We start from the raw sequence: 23,252 nt of genomic DNA, 5'->3' as shown, positions 1-23,252 counted from the left end.
CTTTTCACCAGATCAGCCTTCCATCCCACAGTAGCACTTAAAAATTCACTAGAAAGCAGCACAATCAATCAGTACAGAAGTGATTTTGCTATGGAGGCATTTCCAGCAGTTGATCAGATTCTTCTTTTCTCCCTCAAACACTAGACTGAAATATTTTACTAAGTGGATCCAGTTCAATGCAAACCTCATTCCATGAAAGTCATTTGCATTTGGGCTGAATATTGAATCAGCAGAACTTAAGCATATGCTTAAAATAGAAGTTATATTTATGTGACTACTTAAATTAACCAGGGGTCATGCTGTTTCTGTGGTAAGAGAGAAAATACAGTTATTTTCTGCCTTTTTGCTTTTGTATTTCTGCACTTGAAAACAAAATGTTGTTTTCCACACTCAGTTAATATCTGCAGTCAGGAAAGTGGAAGGCAGAGGAGAGTGTGTGCTATTTGAAAGTAAGTAGTACACAGAAAGCAAATTCTCTCCTTTCAGCTACAGCTTTGCATGAAGTAATTCTTAAAAAGAGAGCAATGAAATGAAAATCTACCAGTCAGAAAATTCAAAGTTTAAATGCTCTCTAAGAAATCATTTCTCTCATCCTCCTCTCTTTCATATTCCCTCCATCTCTTCCTTCCCCAAGTAGCCTTCTTGAAAGTTATTTTCTCCATAACAAAAAAGACTGCCTTGTGTTGCTTCATGTTACTCAACATCATGGTTTGTACTTGGAACTTCTCCAAATAGCCCATATATATATATATATATAAAAATAATAACACAGGGAAGACAGGGATTTTATCAGTAGTAAATCTTTCAGTAGTAAATCTTTCAAGAGATTATTTTTCTCTTGTTAAAAAAAAATTATTGCACCATTATAGGTTTTCGGTTCTGAAGGCAGTGAAGTGGAAGAATGGACATGAAGTGACTGGTCTCAGGACATGAAGAGCTGCATAATAATAATATTAGATGAATTTTAAAGAGAACATCTCAAAGTGGCCAGGAATTCCCCTCAGAAAAATCAGTGGGAGCCTGCTGAGTGATCTACTGGAGCCAGAATTTGTCTTTTTTACACTTTGTTACACTTGTAGCAACACCAAACTCTCAGCCAAGGGAATGCTTGGAGCACACAAGATAGGCAGGGATAGCAGTCACAGTGTGGGATAGGGAAAGATATGTGAGAAAGGTAGGGATTGAATGGACTCTGTGTGGGGTGGTTTTGGGGGGACATGGCACTTTTTCTGTTTCTAAAGTTGTTTCTCCTCCTTATGACCCCTTCTTTTCCTTCCTTTCCCTTCTCCTTCTAGTGAGGACACCCAGAGACCTTCCCTTCACTTCCACTATCTCCATCATCAACATCTACACATTTTTCTGCTCTTTCTTGATTGTCAAGGAGGGGTCATACTAGTTTGGAGGGACAGGAACTAGGGCAGGACCAGGACAGAAAGGCAGAATCCTGCTGCTTTTGGAGGTAGAAAGGGCAGATGTGATTGCTGCTGCTGTACTGGGACCCTCTGGTACACACTGGCACTCCTTTACCCTCTCTCTAATCCTGCAAAGGCAGTAACAGCAGCATGGATGGTACAAACAAGAGGCAGGAATGAGCTGTTTGGCTGAAATGCCTAATCCTTCTCTCCTCGGTCACAGGCAAAGTAGCTTGCCATCCCCTTCAGTCTGGCAGCTCGCCATTTTGCTAACTATTCAAAGCTACTTCTGACTTTGTGACTTCCCCTCATTCACACAAGAAGCTGAGCCAAAGCCCCGAACCTAAATATCTGCAACTTGGAGAGAAGCTTGTATCCTGAGCTGAACTATGGAGCACAGAGGCATCTCTAAAATGCTGATATAGGGTGTAGATGTGTTCTGAATTACTGACTCATTGTTTGAAGGAGAAGGCCTGTTTGGCAGGATAAACAATGAAAAGCTACTCTTCAAAAAACTAGGAAGCAAATGGCAATGAAGTTGTGCATAATGCACTGGCAATTTCTACTCTCCGGGCTTTAGAGTCCCCTCAGAAAGGTGCCAAATACACATTTCTTTGTACAGCTCCAATGAATTGCAAATAATCCACAGCACTGGAACATTATCTCCTATTGGTTTCTGAAGTGGTCACACATCTGCTAAACTGCACCACAAACCGAACAGGGGTCTGCTTGCAAGAGATGGAAGGGGTCAGGAGAAGATCATGTCGGATTATCTACTGAAACAAAGGTGGTTTGAAGGCCAGTTCTAGATCTGGTATTGCCAGAGAACTGAGCCAGCAATCATAAAGGGATTTTTTAAAATAAATTTGACACCAGCGGCCAGAAGGCTTTGTCATCATTAATCTAATCCACAATCTGAACCAAAGGGCCTGGAAAGCAGCCAGTTACTTTCTGAAAGGGCTTTGGGCTTTGTGAGGAAGGCATCCACCTGGCTGCTCATGTGGCAGCTCTTGGAGCCCGTGCTGGGACTAGGTGGGCAGCTGGAGCCACCTGAAAGGGAGAAAACAGATTCCAATCAGAGACCTGAAGCTCAAGGGATGGGTGGCAACAATGGACCCTGGAGGTACCTGGGCAGACGTTCGGAGATGTCCTTTCTGGCAGAAAATGCTACTCTGTCTAGAAAATTCAAGCTTCTTTTGTGTAAATGTACTGTTTTTACAATAATTTAATTAATTCTTTTGTCAGATCTGAAAGTGAGAGACCTCACAATAGCCCAGGTGTGGCATTCAGATGAAACAGGGTATAGTGGACATGTTTCAAATGGGCTTGAATAAATCTGAGGTAAAACAGGCAAGCTACCTGCAGGTTTCCCTTGTACACCTTCCTCTCCAAATGCTTCCACCCACTGAGATTTGCACAGTCTCATGGTGGCCAGGCCACCCAGGTCACGGCTGCCTGGGGCCCACTGAGTCCTGGGGTACAATGGCACTGCTGAAGCTCAGCTGTACAGAGCTTAGGAGCCACTGCTCTTGAGTTTTAATTTTGCCCTGGTTGATAAAATGCTAAAAGTAAATGGAGAGATACCTTTGGGTGTGTTTGGCTCTTTGGAGTTACTCTGACTGCTGGGAAATCAATGTCTCTGGAGAGTGAAAACACAGGCCCAAGGTCTTCCTTGGGCCAAATATCTCAATTTTCAACCACAAAGCAAATCAGAATATGAAAAGCATCACTCTGCCTATCAAAGAGCTGGTTTTCTAGTAGCCCATGGCTTCAAGTGGGATGGATGCTGAGCAGCAAGTGGAATGTGTGGTCAGCAGCTGAGGACAGGGGCTGTGCAGAGAGGCACAGGGGCCTCCTGAACTCTGATCCAGCAAAGCACCAAAGCACGTGCTCACTCCAGTTGGAGCACAGTTCTCCAGAATTCACCATCCAGGCCTGAACTCTAAATATCTCAATGGCAGCTGAACCCACCAAATCACAGAGACCCTTCTCAGTCATGTCAGTGAGAATTGGGTCAGGCGTGGCACACAGGACTTGGTAACAGCTGCCTGAGAACAATTAGCCTATAAAAGAGATATGCATATTTTATATTTATATAGGACATTAGCATTTTCTGTGACTCCCCTTGCTAGTATTCTCACATTATGAGTGCAGTAGTGCTTGGGTCCTTTGGTAGTTCCAAGCACATCATATTAATCTAAGTCTCTTGGGAACTAATGACTTTATTTGTGCATTGCATGAAAGGGTTTGTGTGTGCATTTTCAGGGGCGCAACACATGTGAAGAAATATGAGATTAGTTTTTCATCTGTACTTCAAACCGATAATTTTATACCTTGTAATCTGAAAAAGTTATGCAGTGTCTCTGCAGAAGAGTCGGAACAAGGCTCAAGGCGTTTTTGAAATCCAAACCCATATTTTGATTTACAGCATAATTATCACAGGATTGCCAACAAAAACACCAAACACCAGGATTTTTAGCCCATATTCAAACTGCTACATCAGTTTTCACAAGCACTGAGTAACTAAAAAGGCTACTTAAAGTGAATGAGTTGCCAGATTTTCGTACTTCTGAACAGTAGACCTTGAATAAGTAGCCTGAATATAGAATTTAGACTATGTTAAACCACTATGTTTGAAAATCTTGGCCAATATTTCATAATATTTCTGGGAAAAAAAAAAAGATAGTGTGCTCATACATTTCTTATAAGCTTTCTTTTCCCCCTAGGGACCAACTTAAAATCAACAAAGTAACAACGTGCCTAACACAATCAGGAAATCTAGGTCTCTTAAAGTGAAAAGCAAACAACCTGCCCTTCTTCTGCCCTTTCCTGAAATCTAAATGTAAGTATATTCAGTTTTGAAATCCTAAACAAATTATATGTAATGCCAAAACCAAAGTGCAAAGCCTTAAAACTGAAGTTGTCTTAAAGCTATCACTTGCTCAGGATTTCATGAGTTATTCAAGTGTTTGCTATACACCAGAGCTTTTGAATTTTGAGTGGAAAAGTACATGGTACATAAATTTTGGTGATCATCCTCAGCAGCAGTTTTTTCCTAGATAAAGAAATCTACCCTTTCAGTCATTCTCCACTGTTTAATAGGAGGGAATATGTAATTTTGGCCTTTTGTGTTTATTTAAAGAATCTTGGTTTAAACCTACTTCTATGGTCAGAAAAGGATAAGGACAAGTTTCATTAAAAAAAGAAATGCCAAAAAACATTATATCCTGGAAACAGAGTGAACCATGCTACTGATGTGCTTTTGGTATCCCAAATGTACACGTGTCTACTTCCATATGTATGCACATGTTAAAATAAACAGCAGTAATGTTCATTGGGAAATCCATACTTAATACAATGTTTAGTTTAGCTCAATAATGGGAAGAGTATGTTAAACATCATTCTGAGCCTTAATGGAAAAGTTTCTGACAACTAGACATTAGCTCATACTGCCCACAGTCATCTTATGCCTAGGACTATTGTTTGTTATCAAGTGTGACTTTTGGAAGAAAAAATGCATTATTGCATAACAAGCTGCACTGCAGTAGTGTCCTGCACTCTGTTTTGGTTTCTAGATAGCTAATTAAAAGAATCCACATGTTAAGAATTAATCATGTAAATTCCTCAGACTTTCTGGACATCTTTTAAGGAGCATGAATGCCACATTCGATAGTGTTTCTCTCTTGCAGAGAAATCATACACAATTTGTCTGAAATGAAACCAGTAGAATCAGACAAACATGACTCCACAAACATGCAGCAATAGAGCATCAGTCCTGGCAGAGACCCCTCTCTGTGAACCCACTGGGCTTTACTGGGGTGGGTACCCACTGGGGAGCACTGAACTATGAACTCACTGGGTTCACAGGCACTGGGGTAGAGTGGTGCAGTGCCAGGATTTTAGGATCTCTGTCCACGTCCTCAGCTGGAGCTGTCCCTGGTAACCATTTCACCCAGCATCAGCTGCTGTGACCTACCCTATAAAGACTGCTAGAAAAGTCTAAAAAGAAAAAAACAAGGAAGAAAACAAAAGAGGAAAAAAAATGCTCAAGGCTCCAGCTCACAAAATATTGACAGAGAACAAACCACTTCTCAGTTAGCATTTACATTCTCTCAGAGTATCCATAAAAAAAAGTTTTAAAAAGTTTTAGAGCCCGTCCACTTAAAAAAAAAATCCATCAAAGAATGGCAGTGGACTTTGATAACTCAGCTGCAAAGTTTCCGTAGCAGTCGGTGAAAAGAGTGTAAAAGAACACTGCTCTTTTTACTAGTCATTTCTTCAAACCTTCTGATAAATATCTTCTATATAATAATATAGATTACTTTTTAAGAAGTATCATATGTTCAGTAGAGTCCTTTACCTACAACAGGTGAAACAGAAGTATGAGCTATTAAATACAGTTGCTGGACAGAAAAAAGCAATGGTTAAGCTAAGCATTACAAATTAGCACCTACTACTTCTCATGCATGGCAAAATTGCTTTGAGAGAAACAAACACTATCCTCATCAATTCAAAGATATCAAGGAACAGAGAATTAAGGAGGAAAAAAACTTTAAAAAAGGTTTGAAGATCTGGAAAATATTGTTATTTCTTTTTTTTAAACCTATTCCAGTGAATGGAGAAGAATTTCAGCAAAACACTCATATCTGGATAGAAATAACCCTCAAGTTAAAAGGAAACAAAGCCCTTTATCTATAGCAAAAATAAAGAAAATTTTCAGACTTGAGCATCAACTGGCAGATAGACTTGAAAGGCATTTGGGTCGAGTAGAAGTCCTGAGCTGCTACCAAAATCAACAGTCTAATTGTCTCAGCTGAAACTGGGGCTTAGCTGTTGGGTTTCCTGTAACTGAATCTTGCCACAAACAGCTCTGCTAAGTTTTTCCTCTAATAAAATAAAATACAGCAAAATTAAGATAAATACAAGAGAGAATGAAGATGAGTACATAGTCCCCAGTATAAGGAGGGGAGAAACACCAGAAAAAAAGTCATGAAGATATCAAAGTAGTTCTTGTCAATTCTAAATGGTTGATATGACAGTTCTTTAAAAATAAACAATCAAACATCTGAAAGTAATTGCTAGACTAAGGGATTTATTTTATTTAAGCAATAAGGTATTTTAAAAATGTACTCAGAATGTCTAGCTTGCTTCAAATTGCTTTGGTTTTCTACACAGTGTCATGGTAGTCACTACCCACCCAACTGTGGTATTTTAATATTTTTAAATTGAAAAACAACAATTGAAATGAAGAAAGCAAAACTATTCAGAAAGGTTACCAGAATGCACACTTTAACTTCAGACACTTTCTAATCTGATCAGGAAGCAGAAGGAAAAAAAAAATATTGTGCTGAATTTAGAGGCACTGAGTCAGGTGATAAAGTTATACAATTTTGTGTGGATTTACTGAGGTCATATCTCAAAATCCAAAGAAAACCTAAGTAACTAAAAGCAGTGTTTTGATTTATATGGTCTGATATTCTGTCTGTCCTTTTTCCTGTTGAACTGCCTTTTATGCCTTTTAGTGTATAAACTTCTTGAACGTAGTAATCTCCTGTGTCCTCAGTTTTCTCCTCATTTTCTCATACTTTAGTTTCCTCCATTCAATCCCTGTTTATCTGATAATAAGGATTAGTTTACTGGTCTGAATTTTCCCTGTCTCACTTGGGGAACTGGAAGTACTGGATGATTTTTAGTGGAACCTAAACCTCAAATTACTTGAGTATTCATGGAAATGTTACCTTACATTTCCAGGACCATTTATTTTAAAAGGGAGTCAGTTGCTAGATCCTTTAGTCACTCGTGAAAACCTAGCTTCAGATTCCTCTCAGCAGCTTTGGATGGGAGGAAATTAAAGGAGAATTACAAAAGAAAAATCCTTTCCAAACATAGCAGTGTTATTCAATAGCTTAGAAATTTACTTCTCTTTTCCTGTTGGTGAATGTGGTTTCTTTAACTAATCCAAGCATTACTGTGAATAAACCCAATGGTTGCTTTTGTCTGTGTTTTGAAGAAGAGGGGCTTGTTTGGGGCTTTAGTAGCGATAATTGACACATAAAGCTCTAGTACAGAAGAACACATAAAAAGAACAAGATGAACTTGCCTCCACAAATCATTAGAATTGGAGATATTCTATGGATGCCTCCTGCTTGCTGTTAGTAACCATGATGACAAGTTTATGATCCCAGGCTACACAAAGCAGAGACCTAAGGAACCTGCTGCTTGTTAAATTCTCTTTTTCCCTAGTCCCCTACTTCCTAGACAAACTCATGTGAAAGGAGACTTCGAGTCAGTAAGCAGCAGATTTTTATGTTCATAACAGGAAATTCATGGAAGACTGGAGCAATGGGCCTCTCTGATTTAGGAAAAAGTTGTACCAAACAGTAAGTCTTTTTATGCGTTTTGCGTTACACGTAAATCCTCCTGTTTTATGCTGAAGCATATAGTTCATTAACAGGTAGCTGATTAACAGCAACATATAGAGCATATAGCTGTTATCATCACTTCACAGGTGTTTTCCACACATTTCCCATAGTTTTCACATTCAAGGAAAAGTAGCATGAAGTGAAAAATCTTCTTTCAAAAGCCTCATTGACATGATTTATCCATGTAACGATTCCTTGTGCACTCATTCAGTTTCTTTTGGAAACACCAATGTATTTTCCATGCAGGAGCCTCTCAGGAAATGTTGCATTTTAAGACAATTTTCTAGACTCTAAAGAGTTCAGACAGAACTCTGTTAATACCTTTGCCTTGTAAAGTTCAAGGAATGGTACTACAGGATGAAATGAAATTTGAAATACAGTCATAAGAATTGCCCAGCTAATGACAGTTCAGCTAAAATATTTGCTATATAATTCAATCTAATATTTAGTTTCAAAGGAGTTTTATGTAGTTGTTGGGTTTATTTAAGTAACTGGTTAAGGCTGTCCTTTTTAATTGCAAAAGTTATGCAAACAGTGACAAATATTACAGTCTTATAGGAACAATTTCACAGAATCACAGAATGGTTAAGGTTGAAAGGCACCTCTGAAGCTTATCTTGTCCAACTCCCCTGCTCAAGCAGGGACACCTAGACTGGTTGTCCAGGATCATGTCCAGACAGCTTCTTAATTATCTCCCAGGATGGAGACTCCCTAACCCATGTCAGTGCTTAGTCATCCTCACTTTTCTACTTCCTCTACTCATTCTCACAATTTCTACTTTATACATCTGAAATTTCCCCTGTACTTGTTCTCTGCAGCAGTCTGGCTCATGATTTACAAGGGGTGGATGAATACTGAAGCACAATGCTGAAATCAGGGATGTTTCACTTAGGAAGGTGATGCTCTACTTTACTGAATGCATTTTTGGACCATTTACTCAGCCATCACCTGTGTATTCCTGATGTAAATGGGAGATGGTGTAAATGGAGTCAGCTGTGCAGAAGCATGGAGTCAGGACACAAGTTGGGAACGTGAGCCATGCCAACTGATGGCGAAGACTTTATGTAGAATATTTCCTTTGGGTGCAAACAGCATATTTCATGCTACTTTGCTGGCATTACAGCTACTTTTAAGCAATCCACAGAACGGAGACTTAGCATTTTGAAGCTGCAAAAGGTCAGGAATGTGCTCAGGTCCCCCCTCTTGTGCAGTGTTTGTAAAGCTGTCCCTTGATACATGACAAACTGAAAAGGCAAAGAAAAGGCAACAGCATGAGCCTGTGCTGACAGTGTAAATAGAAATTTGAGTTTAGTGGACAAAGTTCACAGTTTGCAGAGAAAGGTCATAAGGATTTCAAGTATTTTTGGTATTTTGTCTCTGCTGCCTGCACAATATCAAGCAAATAAAAAACCCCAGATAGGCAGCTTCCAATTCTGTATATTTGGCATCCCTGCTCAGCCTGGAGGAACACGGGAAGCTCTGCGTTTGGCATTCTACAATTATTTGAGGACACGCCATCCTAACACAGCCTTAACACTTACCCGGCCCCAACCTTTCATGTGACGTTTGATAAGCTAAAGGCTTAACCAGCTTCAGCTATGCCAAGTGGCCTGCAGTTTTCTTGCTAAAAATTTAGCATGATGAGGAAGGGTCCTAATACTCTCAATAGGTTATGTTCATTTTTTTCCCAACCAGTGTACAGTCACATTAAAATATCCTTAAAATATTTTATGAGAAATCTCCTACAATCCGTAGTTGAACCAAAGGAGACTTGAAGGAGTCTGATTTTTTATTATTATTTCTATTATAATTTTTGCCTGCGGTGAGTTCATTCCCTCCTCTGAATATTATTAACATCTCCTTTAGGAAAAGTTTAGCTGGGCCTGTGAAACACTGACAATGACATTTTTATTTCCTCGACTCAATTAAATTTAAACCAAGTGGAGACTGTTTTCCTGGAGGTATGTAACCTCGGAAACCCAAAGAAGAGTTTTATTACCTATGTACCTCAGATGTGAGTGCAACCACTGCTTTTTGTTAAATCATTACTTCTAGTATTCAGGCCTGTGCTGCTGAAACGAGAAAAAACTCTTCTGTACCAATCTTTTCTTAGGGTGCATCTTTCCTGGGCTGAGAATATTCAGAGATAACCTAGGAGTGTGAATGGGATTAAACAGTAAAAATAGGACAGCAGGTGAGCCAGGTATTGGCCAAATTTTTTGCAAAGTGTATTCTTTTAACCTCCCAAGTGAGCTCTTTTTTTTTGCATTCATATGCTCACAACCCCTGGTGTATCTCAGCACGATCATACATGAGGAGTTTGTTGTGCATGCTAGGAGTGCCAAACACTTGAGCCCATGTTGTGTCTGTAGGTGCTGAAGGCACCTGGTGGGGTTTTCCCTGTGCCTCCCACAGGCATACCTGACAATGCCATGAGGGATCTATTTCCAATCTCAGATGCTTGCATGCTTGGCACATGTTGTCCTTCAGGCTCAGGCAGAATACCCATTCCAGTTGTTGCGCAACATATTCCCTTATATCCCTCTTGAGACAGATATTTTTGCACCCTGAGATACAAATCTCTTTACTGTACCTGAAACTTGATGTCCATTCCACCTGCCTTGGAAGTATAATAGTTACCCATGCAAGTACGCAGTGGTTGTGAAGACCTAAAGATAGAAAGTCTCGCCAGACAGTCCTCCTTTGACTTCCTTCTCCTTTTAACTTCCTCTCTCTGCTCACTTTTTACCTAGATATGGATGATTTTGCTCTGAGATTTAGTAGTGCTGAAAGGAGCAGAACAGATGCCTGAATGTACACGTTACTTTGTCCAGCCATGGCCAGATGTGGAATACAAACACAACTTCACATGTGATTAAACCCAGCTAGGAATGAATATGACCCCTAAATGGGCATTATATATCTGTAGGAACTGCAGACACACTCCAGATTCATTCCCTTTCTTCCCTAAATATAGAATGATTAAGCTCAAAGAGCTGATGCTTACCATTGTCTACCCACCAGCAGAAAAATCTGCAGACTTTGATGTGCTCAGAGTAAAGCATATTCCAACATGATACACTTCCATGATAGCCAGAAAACAAAGGCCCTTGCCTTTTGACAAAGGAGAGAGTGTCTGAAAAGCTAAACACAGACTAAATGACAGGAAGCCAGAAAGAAAAGGTATTTGTTAATGCTCAGCTTGTATCATATTTGCCCTGGCCATTACAAGGAATATGCTGTTCGTAATGAGCTGTCTGTAGGTGATCAAAGTACGTGGAAGAAAGGAAGACTCTCCTCATTCATAGGCATAGGCAAACATTGTGTCTTAAAATAATATTTTACCTTTACCAGAAAGAACTATCTTTCATTTATCACAGTGTGATAGTTCAGACATGAAGGCAGTATAAAGCAGTTGTGCACCAGCCAATATGAGCCATAGCTCCTATATAAAGGACAATCATGTGGACGTGTTTTGTTTTTTTTAATTTTGCTTCTTTTTTTTTTTTTTAAATGCAAGAGTGTTAGACCTGTGTCTGTGCTGAGCGGACGGCTCACGCCACCTATGGGGCAGTGTCAGTACCAAGACCTGTCCGCTCCCAAGGCCTTCCCATGGAAACCTAGCAGTTCCTATACTGATCAAAAATCGCTCCAACAGACGTTTGAATTGGCTGTAACACTTGTCAGTAGTTAAATACATATACACCGATGAGAAACATTTGATGCTACACCATTTGGCATTCAGTGTACTTGTTTTTATAAATATACTTGCTAACAATCCATTCTTTTATCCCTGTTGCAAATAAGAATACATAAACATCTGATTCTCCTTTGATTATTGCCACAAATTAGTTACAGTGACTACATCAAGAATTAGAAAAATTATACAAGATGGGTTTAGTAGATGGGTTTAATACACAGCCCATTCTGACTACTGAAGACTGCAGCAGGGAATCTAATAAAACTCCAAACAAAGTTTACAAAGCTACAATTGTTCATATGAGCTGACCATCCCTGAACTGCCCGATGCAGTGTTTGCATTAAGCCTAGATGAGTCCCAGTGTGCAGCTTCGGTGATAAAGAGGAAATGTCTTAAATTGTAGCTGTAGAAATAGTACCCTTTCCTTAGGAATAACAGTATTTCCTTTACAAAATTGTGCAAGTGCCAGCCTTTCCACTGCTTTCAGAGGCTCATTTCAATCACCCATTTCAGCTCTTTTTTCACTCATTAGCACTACCTAGTCCTTAAGTCGTAACAGGCGAGCTCCAAAAGCAAGTCACAGCCTGAGCAGCTGAGCTTGAAGGTGGAGGTCACTGATGGTGGTAGGAGTGCTTCTCCCAGTTCCCTAAAGCAAAGGGCTAATCCTCTAGGACAGCAGGCCCCTGGCTGGCTTGCTCTGCCACCCTGGGAGAGGGTGGAGGGGGAGGAACCAGAATCTGAATAGGTGAAGACACAAAGACTGCAGCATCCCCCCCAACCCAGCTGGAGCACTGGAAACAGCCTGTGGCTGGAGGCCAGTGCACAAAAAAGACATGGCCTTTCCATGCAGTTTACACAAATCATGCCCTGGTTTGTTTTGTCTTCCTTAAGCAAACTCAGCTGCTTACTGCATGACAAGGACTTCCACGATTAAAACAAAAAATTATTCTAAACCTTATTACACTCTTTTCTCTTTTTAATGTACTAATGCACACCAGGCCAGTGTGATTTTTGGTCAGGACTTCTTTACCCTCTTCACCTCCTTCTCCCTAAGACTTTTACAGTCATGCTGAATGCCATATTGGAAAGTTGGCAGTAAGGAAGGCTCCTCCGCTGTTACTCAGGAGATGAACTAGCTACAAACATGAAGCAGTTGTTCTGTTCAGCCATTTCATCCCAATTTTACACATGGACAATGCCACTGATGCAAAGGAAGATACTTCTCAATTACATTACTCAGAGATGAGCATCAGAGCCTAAACTTTATTCCTCTCTCACAAAGTGCAGACTTGTTGTAAAGTTTCCTTCCAGTAAGAACCATTTTTTATAGTTTTTTTGGTTTGGTTTGGTTTAATGAAGTATACATTTTTCTAGGACTGAAGAATTTCTGGAAAAGACTCTGAAAAAAAGTTGCTCTAGTGATTTTAAAACTGGAGTGAAATAAATACAGAAGCAAGATAATTTCATTAATAATAGTGACCTAATCCAGGAAAAATCAAAATGTCAAGACAAAGAAATGTGTCCCTTTAATTGTAAAGCATTATTCAATCTCTTAATAACATCATAGACTGTGAAGGGAATTGTTCTTGAAAGACATTGTAATTGAAGGCATAGGATGGATGCTTGTGTGAGGGTTTAAAGTGAGTTAACGAATTGTATGTAGTCAGATCAAGCAATGAATTAGCATGTAGAATTTGAGTAACACATTGAGGATTTAAGAAAAAATGCAGATAGTGCTACAGTTTCATATTAACTGCAACTGCAGTTCTAATTTGCATGGATGAAATAGAACAACTGAGGTGAATAATTGCTTAAGACACTCTGATATACACAAAAGCAAGGCCAGAAAAAAAAGAGCAGGCAGAATATGCCACCTAGCATGAAAAAAAAAATGTAGCTCCAGTCCTGGAGTCCCCAGAGACAAATCCATCTGATTTTGCTTAAGCAAACAATGTGGGGGGATGTCCTGTTTCAATTTCTTTTTTGGCCTCCACTATATTGTTTATCTTGAGTGCTCATCTTCTTGACAAATATATTTTCAGGAAACTATTCTTTTGCATTTCATAGCCCTGAAGAGAACCTGAATAAATGTGTCAGCTCATCAAGACTGACTTGCGGTCTCTCTGTAGCTTTATTTGAAGTCAGAGGTTCAGAAGGACCCGTAAACAGTCAACTGAAGAGTCTGGAAACTATTGGAAACAACACAGTGCACAAAAGAGCTTACTGCCACTTACTGCCACACTTAAGTAAGTTTATTACACATTCATAAGCACCAGAAAGAGAAGGCTGACTCAGTATAGCCCTCTTTTAGATGCTTGACTTCTTACAGCATCACTCAGAGCTAAGTAAGGAGTTTCAGACCCATTTTGCAAGTGAGGAACTGAAGCAGATTTAGCAAAGTACGGCAATACCTATGGCAATACCACAGCAGCCCCAGAAGCATAAGCAATGTCTTGCAGAGGCACCAAAGATTTAACTTCAGACCAGGTAGCATGAACACCCTTGTCAGTCAGGCTGCACCATCTGGATGCTCATCACAGGTTGGCTTGCCAACTTACTTCCACTCTTGTGCTGTAGACCTCATCTGGAGTCCTGAACTCCAGAGGTGTCCTAAATGAGACATGGGAACTGAGGGACTTCAAAACACTACAAGACACTCCACTGCCATTGTTTTGCTTGTGTCCATTGCTTCTTTCCATCTCCAATAGAAACTGCAGTGTTCAAGGTGGAAGAAACTTGTGAGCAGGGGTTAGAATGTGCCAAAAAGTAGGAGCTGTGGAGTGACAGCAAGCAATATGTATATGTTGGCTCAGGCCTGCCTTTTCCATGGCATCAAAAGAAAAATGATGCTGTAAGTAACTTGCTCAAGGTCATAGAGGTAGTTTAGAACAACCTTACACACATGCTTAAAAATCTCTAGTTCTTTTAAAACCTGAGCCTGCTGCTTGAGTGATGGTGTCTGGACATACCAGGTCAGGGCTCACAACCAGAATTCTGCCACCCCCTACTGCAGTCCCATGGTGTGAGCAAGCAGGCAGGATTCAATTCCAGCATAGGAGTTTTTCTCAGAGCTACTGCCCAATCCATTAGTTAACTCAACAATACCAGACAGTTTATAATCTCTCTTCAGTCTTTTTCAGAGATACGAGCATGTCTAAGTCTATCCTTAGGAATTAATTGGGGAAAAAACGTAAGCCAGTATGTCCTTAGTTCTCTAGGCAGCATGTCCTCATAGAAGACAGGAACAGGATTTCACATTTATAATTTTCTAACCCACTCCCCTCCAGCACTGCAGGAAAGAAAGAATATCTTGAGAGAACAGTAAACATTCAGCATGTGCCTTATTCACCACACTGATTCAGAGCATCAGCCTCACATTCAGAGACAGCAACTGTGGGAGTCTGTGTTCTATCTGGAGAAAAAAAACATTGTGTTCTATATGAAGAAAAAAACACTGGCTTTTCTGGACACTGACACCTCAGTTCATTTTTTATGCACATCCTTTGGCAGCCCACAGCAGAGCAAGGCTATGGAAATGCATTTTAAAATGTGGCAACCTTCAAAATGGGTTTTTCTTGAGAATCATCTATATCATAATTACAGAGGCACCACTGCATTTCTTTGCAAAACAATTCAATTTAGGATTATTACTTTTAGTCAGTGAGCCATCATCACCAAGAGTGAACAAGGCTGAATGATGAGTAAGTTTAAAGCATCTCAGTAATGAGTTTAATACATTTGGAAGCCCTGGGTCCTCCCACGCTTTTTTTTTTTTGCACTAATTTGCTGTGGTTGGACAAAGATCAAAGGTAATTGTGTAGCACACAATATGCGTGATCACTTTGGTTAAATTCACAAAAAAGGCTAACATCTAACTTGTCCATGTCATCTTATTTGGCAAAAATAATAATGTAATTAAATGGGTTTAAGTACTAAAAACATATGTATCTGCTTACATTTATACTTTTCCCCCCCTTTACAAAATAATGCTTTTGTTAGAAAATAAACTTCATGAGCTTCATATGTAACTGGTGGAATTTTGCAACTCAATTATTTCTTCATCACAATGGCAAGAGAAGCTCCAGCACACAAATAATCTAGAAGATTTATAGACCTGATTGCAGAGCTGATGCTTGGCCCACAGAGCTCCCTAGCAGGCCAACAAGTAGTTGTCTTTTCTGCAGGTATGAAGTGGGTTGGCTGGGAGCATCAGCTAAGCCACGGGGAAGGATATGAGTAGAACATTTACAGCCCTATTTCTAGCTAAACTAAAAAATCTTTGAAGCATGATATGTTGATTACATGAGCATTAAAAGCAAACTTCTGCAGGAAATGGGATCCACATGCATGTTTTCTTGGGAGTTCCTTGTAAAACAACGGTCAAGTCTGAACATAAGTATGTATTTTTAATGTAATAGATAGGTTTACGTTACAGGTTCTTCCCTCATTCTCCTACTGCCTGTAGGTCTGTACATCAACAGAGACATCCAAAGTCTGCTTTCATTTAATTAAATGGGATCTTTGTCGCCAGTTGAAAAAAAAAATATCAGATATATGAAATAATGTCTGTTCTCATGACATTTCCAGCCCAGTTTCCAGGAAGACTTTGGGATAGTTTTGAATAGATAAAAAGAATGATAAGAAAAACATTTCCTTAAAAGAAAATAATTAAAGGAAAGCAACACTCCCACTCATCTTCCAACTCTTCCATCTTTGGAAAATTTCCTTTTAGCTCAGAGGGGCTAGACAAGTGAAGCTGTTCATCTGGGACATCCTATTAAATGTCATCATTGGCAAGATAAGATGCAGTAAAATGGACTCAAAACCAATCAGTGTTGTCCACTTCAAACAGGATACATTTAACCACTGTGATAATTTCTACAGCAGAATACCAATATCAATAAACTAAGCACATGGAAAAGTTAATACTCAGTGATACTGGTTATTCTGCTTAAAAATCAGAATTGCTTCCCCTGCAGTCAAAATGCTACTATAATTGAGAATAGAATTTGGGCCAGTAGTGGATACCTGTTTACTTAGCTACACAATAGCTGGCCAGGGTTTGGGTATTTTTAAGCTAATACAAACCAGAGTGATTCTAATTTTACTGCCTGGAAATGGTAATTTCATAGATCTAAACTGACATTTGTTCCTTGCCAAAATATTTTGCACTGGCACTTAGTGTTGGAAAGACCACTTTTTTTCTACTGCCAAGAACTGAACAAAAACCAGCCAAATTATTCTGTTCTTAATTGAGCAAAATTCCCATTGTAGTTGTGCTTGATTAAGAAAAACGGGCTGCAGTCTATTGCATGGATAATTGTCTGGGTATATATAGGTTGAGATCCATTTTAAAATATTTAACAACTAGCAAATTTTATACAGGTTACAGTTCTCATCAAAATTAATGGGGTTATGTCAAGTTACCTGTCTGCACAGGTGACCAGTTCTCTGACTGTTGAATTTCATGAGCTTCTAATGTTGCTAATTGTTACATGGAAGCAATTAATTGAATTACTAGAGAAAAATCTGTTCTAGATCATGTAAGGTTTTTCTTTATAATTGTGGAGGCCCATATTACTGAACTCTGGGAAATATCCTTTTTTTTTTTACTTTAAAAAATAGATATTCACCAGTATAATTGATGCACAGGCACTGGAGGGACACAAGTTTCTCAAAGTTACAGTCTCTACTGCATGTAGTTTTCCATCATGTCTGTTCAGGTTTCTGCATTTTATCTGTGTCACAGATCCTCCCAAGGAGAATTACTAGACCTTCATAGTCAGGAGGTTTCATAAAATATTAAACTTCAGCAATCATTTTTAGCCTGAGGCAGTCAACGGAAAACTAGCCAGGAAATTCTTCGACAATATTGCGTTAATAATTTTGCATTTCCAAATGAAAAATAAGTAGGTTTGTCTTCTCTTCCATAACAGTTATCACTAGGTTATGAATGCCACAGCAGTGTTTCATGGTCATAATATACTGATGACTGCAAGTGAAGGAAAACACAAATCTCTCCCCTTCCTCTGGATGACTTGTCATGGCTTAGTCCTCATTTCAGGTGTCACATTTAATCAAGATGAGGACTTCATTCCAAACCAAAGACGTAATGGCATGAAATCCTTACCAAAAGAAGAAAAAAATTATTTTCAACAGACCATGGTTAAGGAACTGCATTATCTGGGGACTAAATATAAGTTGAAGGTAGAAGAAAGGATAAAACAAGGTATAGGTATTAGTAATAAAGAGAAGACGGATAAAACAAGAAGGAATTCAGGAAGGAGAGGCATGCATAGAATTAACAGCAGTTCTCAAAGGTGACTAATGAGATTTGTACACATATTAGGAGATAATCCAGTCTAGAGCCTGAATAGACAAAAGAAACACAATTGCCAAAAAAGATGAAAGACACGAAGTTGGATGGTTTTTTTCAATTTTTCAGTGATTTTCATTACTGGTGTCGCCTTTTAGGCTGAAAATGAAAAGAGGAGGGTGATAATCTATTTCTACAGATACTATTTGAAACATTTAAAGGCAATGGCATTGTCATGTGACAGCAGTTTGTACTTTTTGCCCACTATGTCTTAAAAGAAAAGACGAAAACTCTCCTTAAGTTTGCCTTGCTTCGCCTCTCTGCATGTTATTTTCAAAAACCTGTAATGAAAACAGTATCTAATGAAAGAGCAAACATGGATGCCATACAATCCCACAGATTATAAAAGCTCTTAGATTTTTGTCCAGTACAATCAGTTCTGATTTATTATTAAAGCTTAAATTGGTGATGATGGAAGACACTGGATTACCCCTCAGTTCCAAGCGGAGCACTGTTAAGTCTCTGGTATGTCAGTTAATTCCTTCACACATTCCCCTCCATTCTGAATCCAGCTCTCCTCCAGGTGCTTCTTCCTTTGCCTGCCATGAAGCTGCTGCACTCTGGGGTCCTCTCAGTCAGCAGTGTGAAACAATTATGCCACCACACAGATGCAGAAATACCAGCAAAGCTGACTTGGGAGCTTTTGATTTTTTTGTTTTATGGATTGTTTCATTTGTGTGCATATGCTCACGTGCATGTGCGTGGGCAGCGCTTACTATCCCAGCACATTGCTCAGAGTTGCTGGTATGGTTGCTTCTAGCCTTGACATTTAGTATTCCTTTAGCAGTAAAATGCTCCTACTCTAAACACAGCCAAAATTGCACCCTGTGTCCAGTACTGCTACTTGCCAAAGTCTCTCTCAAAGGTTTCTGGAGCTCACAAAGCTGCAAACACATCTTTTGAAAACATTAGCCCCTGGATGACTTTACTAGTAGAACTTGTGAGTACAGTCCTTTAAGGAGCTCATTCCTGCAGGATCTGATCAGCCTTACTGTTTAACTTATTGAGAATTTTGCGACAATTTTCAGGGAATACTGCTCAGACCTAAGAGAAAAACCCTCTCAAACTCTGAGCCCGTGGGCTATAATTATGTACTCAAGAACATCTCTTTCCTTAGCATGGTTAAACAAGCCTTCCACAAAGCAGATTAGAAGTATTTCTATCAAGAATACATGATTTCCACTAACATCTGAAAATCTGAGCAGGTTTCTTGACCAAAGACAAAATTAATTTGGAATTAACACAGGTGCCCCATCTCAGAGTCAAACAAAACACAGAAATGAAAATCATTGTAAGCATTGCTGATAGACACTCTGTTGTTTGGAGAACATGATACCCTTTTCCTTGCTAGAGAAATATCAGCCCAATGGATTTATTTTTGATTTTGGCTGAGCCATGGTCTGTAGGTAGCCATAAACCTTTGGTTCTGATGTTCAGCAGTAAGGATCTGGTGGACAAAGTTTGTGGGGAAGGATATGATGTCATTTAAATACACTGTTTTTTCTAATGCCAGATTTTGTGAAGTTAGTCATTGTTGACTTAACTGCATCATCTGGGGAATACCCAGTACATGCCTTAACTACTCCTTTGCATAGATACAAAAATAATTTTTTAAAATACATAATTGCTTAAAAGTAATCCAGATTTTGAAACAAAAAAGAGGACTGGGCAGGGAATGGAGGCCTTAATTGACTGACAATACAGGACATAGAACCTTTCAGATCCTAATCCATGATGGGAAGTTTACATCTGGCTCCATAATGGAGTCCACATGCCTGAATTAGATGCCAGGACTCCATGCATGTGTGTAAGTTGAGTTAAGTGCCTCAGAGGGGGATTCACAAAAGCCACTGTTTGGGGAGCTGCCTAAGACAGCCAAATAGGAAAAGTTGAAGATTTCAGTTCATCCTATATCCTAGCTCTCTCCTGGGTTTAAGCGCCTTCTGGTGAACGAAGTACACGCGCTCAAGTCCCTTCACTCTCAGTTCATAGCTCACAATCCTCTTTTGTAGGCAGGTGCCAAATTTTTCTTTCTAACTCAGTGCAGCCATCAGCAGCTCAAGCACAGTGTTCCTTGCACTGAGGAAGAGGGGTCTAATTCCTTCCTTTAGCAGAAGGCATTTAAGTTCATATTTCCTTCCCCCTAGGCATGCCCGAGCCAGCAGGCTACAGGCATCAGCTCCCAGGAGGGTAGGTAGGAGCTGGCAGAGGTCACAGGAGACCCAAGAAGCCACAGAGAGGAGGGAAAGCCCATGGGACCTTGTCTGAAAGACTGGGAGGCATCAGCAGGCAAAGGGAGCCTCAACTCCACATCTGGCACTGAGAAAGGTTTGGGACCAGTGGGACCACTACTTTGGGGAGGATTTCAGTGATGAGACAGATCAGGCAAGAGCTAATCAGTCCCTGATTGGGGGCTTGGATTTTGATTATGGATTGAAGTGCTTTAATTCCCTGCTCCAATCCTATATCCTTTCAGCCCCAAGTCTGCCACGTAGTTCAGCAGGCAGCTGAAGGGAAGCTGGTGTCTGCCTTGGATCCAGTTGAGCAGCAGGGCAGCAGTGTGTTTGTCAGCCTATCCCCACTGGCACAGCCCCTCATCCTGGATGCAGCACTGATGAAATAAAAGTGCCGACTCCCACTGCGGCTGTTTTATAACCATTAGCCCTGGGAGTTGAGCACTGACCAGCTTTGCAGTCTGAATATTTGCTAGTCTCACAGTTATCATGGGTCCAAATGGCTGCACTGAACCTTTCAGATTGTTTCTCTTGGAGTAGAGTTGAGAGACTTGAGTGAGTGACTGATAGTATTTGCTCTTCAGCACTTGGCTTTGCTTTCCTTTGGCCTTGGTTGGGTTGTTCCAAGGTGACAGATATGGTGATTTTAAGTCCTTTAAACCATAGTACATTGGATTGCATATAGGAAATTAATTTCCCTCATGACATTTTTGGAGTTTCAATGACTATATATTTTCATGGATGCAGGATAAGTGTGTGTGAATGGGATGGGGAGGGTCTTTCATGTGTTTCAGAAGTGTCCTTTTTCTTCTATGTGCTTTTGAGAGACGTAGCAAACATTTGTTATAAATATTCACTGAGTCAGACCTACAGGGTGTACTTCACAACTCAGGCTGTCATGCTACCCTTGTTTCTGCACTTGCACTTGTAGAGTGGGAAGAGAGTGGTATCTGTGTAGGCCTGTACACATTACATTTGTTCAGAAGTAACAATGATTTCAAGCTTTTCCTCCCTGCCCCTCAACTAGTCAAGTGCTTCTGTTGCTGAAGCACACTAGACTAAGATGCATTTTCTTACCTGCTCCACAAGAGGAAGAGGAAGAAGGTCATTATGGGCAGATCTATTCTGGCATGACACAGGGATGTGTGTGTGCAGTTCAGCCATGGCAGTTAGAGGCGTCCACTTGAATTTTCGGTGGGTTTTGGTCATGATTTGCACCCAAGTTCAGATTATGATAGATGTACATTGGCATATCCACTGTCAACCATCTAGTAACCTCCATGTTCATGTCTGCCCAAAGGTATGACCCAGAGCACAAAGGGTCTTTCATAAAAATTAAATTCCCAGTTTTGAAATAATTTTAACCAAATGAGTGTCCAGTTGTGGTTATTGTTGTCTATAATTCACCCATTTAGGAAATACAATCACAAGGTAAGATCTGCTTGATTTTTGTGAATGGAACGGTGTCAGATCATGATTAGCACATCCTAACAAATACAACGATATCTGCAATATTTTATAATAAAATAGGAAAATAACTGTTGGTAAATAATTTTAAAACATGCTCCTGATTTCTGTCTGGGTGGAGTAGTCTAGTATGTTTAACTTTCTAAGGCAAGATTATTTCTTCCACTGTTCGAGCAAAGGTAGGAAAAGTATGCAAAGGGCAGGAATTTTTTTTAATGGCAAATAATCTTCCAATAAAAATTGTCTGAGAGGAAGTTTTTTCAAGAAAAATATTTTACAGACATTTGTTATTGTTTTCATATCTCCCTTGGACTGGGTCTTTGGAGTTCCGGGAAGCTGCAGAATTAGAGCACAGCAAATAAAAATAAGGGAGAGAGAGGCTGCTCTTTCTTTCTCGACAGGCTCATCAAAGCACAGTGAACGGAAATATTGTAAATTGCAACAATTCGTCTCCAAAATAAAGCCTCCAAAGCCTTTTGCTTTTATTAAAAAAAAAAAAAGAAAAGAAAAAAAAGTCATGAAACAGCATGAGGGCAAGAGCCAAGAAAACACATTTTGTACACCATCAAAGTGAGAAAAGGAACAGAAATGCTGTGCCGTGCCAGTTTCAGACAGAGGCAATCAAGCAAATTTTATGGCAAGAAGACAACGCGTAAGGCCACAGGATTGCAACAGGAGTCACAGAGAACAATAAATTATTTCAAATTAAGATCAGGCCAAGCACTTCAAGAGTCTGGCACAAATTTCTTGCTTTATAGAGCAGGAATTCCCAAGATTGTTAAAGTAAATGCTATAAGGGGTTGCAAAGCCTGGAGTGAGATCACTACACAGGGGCACATGAAATAACATTTCCTTATAACCAAAAGACTTCAACCAAAGAACCCGTGCACCCAGAATTAGTCTCTTGTTCTTAATGAGATTTCATGATCTTGATTCCTTGGTAGGGTTTAACAGCTCCCATTTAAATCTGTAAAGCACTTATATTTAATCAGAATACATGCAGTGCTAAAAAGAGCTAAAACGTTTTAAACTTCAGAGAAGTCCCTGCTTCATCACTGATAATAAAAAGCTAAAACTCACCTCTTTCCAAAGAGCCATCCCTCCTGCCTGCCTCAGGCACTCTGTAGCTGCCAGGAGCCCTCACCTCCCAAAATGTCCCATGGCAGAACACTGGCCAGACCTCAGTGTTAGCAAACACAGACACCTGCCTTTCCCAAAGTTGTGGCTGGGTTCTATCCACCCCGGACACAGTGCAGCCTTTTTAGTTCAGTGAGGGCATGGTGACAGTGGCAGGATGTCACACCACAGCAGGGTGCTATAGGTGGCCCACAGGCCACGCAGGGCAAGTCAGACATCAAGTGGCACCAGCAACTGAAACAGTACTTGCTACAGCCTCAGGATCAAGAGAAGCACAAGAGCAGCTTCTGGCCACTTTCCCCTGGTCTCCTTAGGTTTGGCACTAAGTATACCTTAGCCTGGAAAGTCCACCCTGCATGAATATTACAACTGCAGGGAGCTCTACTGCTTTATGTAACACTTAAACTGATAAGAAGACATTATCTTCCCTGCCACATCTGTAACAATCAATCATTGTCATTACCAAGAACGCTTCTATAATCAGGATTTGTCTTTCTTTTGTCA

General features: G+C 39.9%; 1 protein-coding gene across 3 annotated transcripts in view; it reads left to right on the top strand.

Annotated features, from left to right (window-relative positions):
- The window catches only part of COL8A1 (collagen type VIII alpha 1 chain), an 86,840-nt gene that overhangs the window by 50,804 nt on the left and 12,784 nt on the right, over positions 1-23,252 (top strand). Inside the window, exon 3 of one of the 3 annotated variants that reach the window (XM_051780985.1) lies at positions 4,139-4,254. The exons of 1 other annotated variant lie outside the window; for it this stretch is intronic. The gene's annotated coding sequence lies outside the window, so the exon portion shown is untranslated. Of the gene's footprint in view, positions 1-4,138; positions 4,255-7,769; positions 7,793-23,252 lie in introns of those variants that run through there. One more of the 3 variants, XM_051780988.1, reaches the window with a different exon arrangement.

The sequence above is a fragment of the Manacus candei genome, unplaced genomic scaffold (genome assembly GCF_025592945.1).
Source record: "Manacus candei isolate 608988 ecotype Guabito, Panama unplaced genomic scaffold, ASM2559294v1 h1tg000014l, whole genome shotgun sequence".
Lineage (NCBI taxonomy): Eukaryota > Metazoa > Chordata > Aves > Passeriformes > Pipridae > Manacus > Manacus candei.
This window is presented reverse-complemented; position numbering and strand designations above follow the sequence as displayed.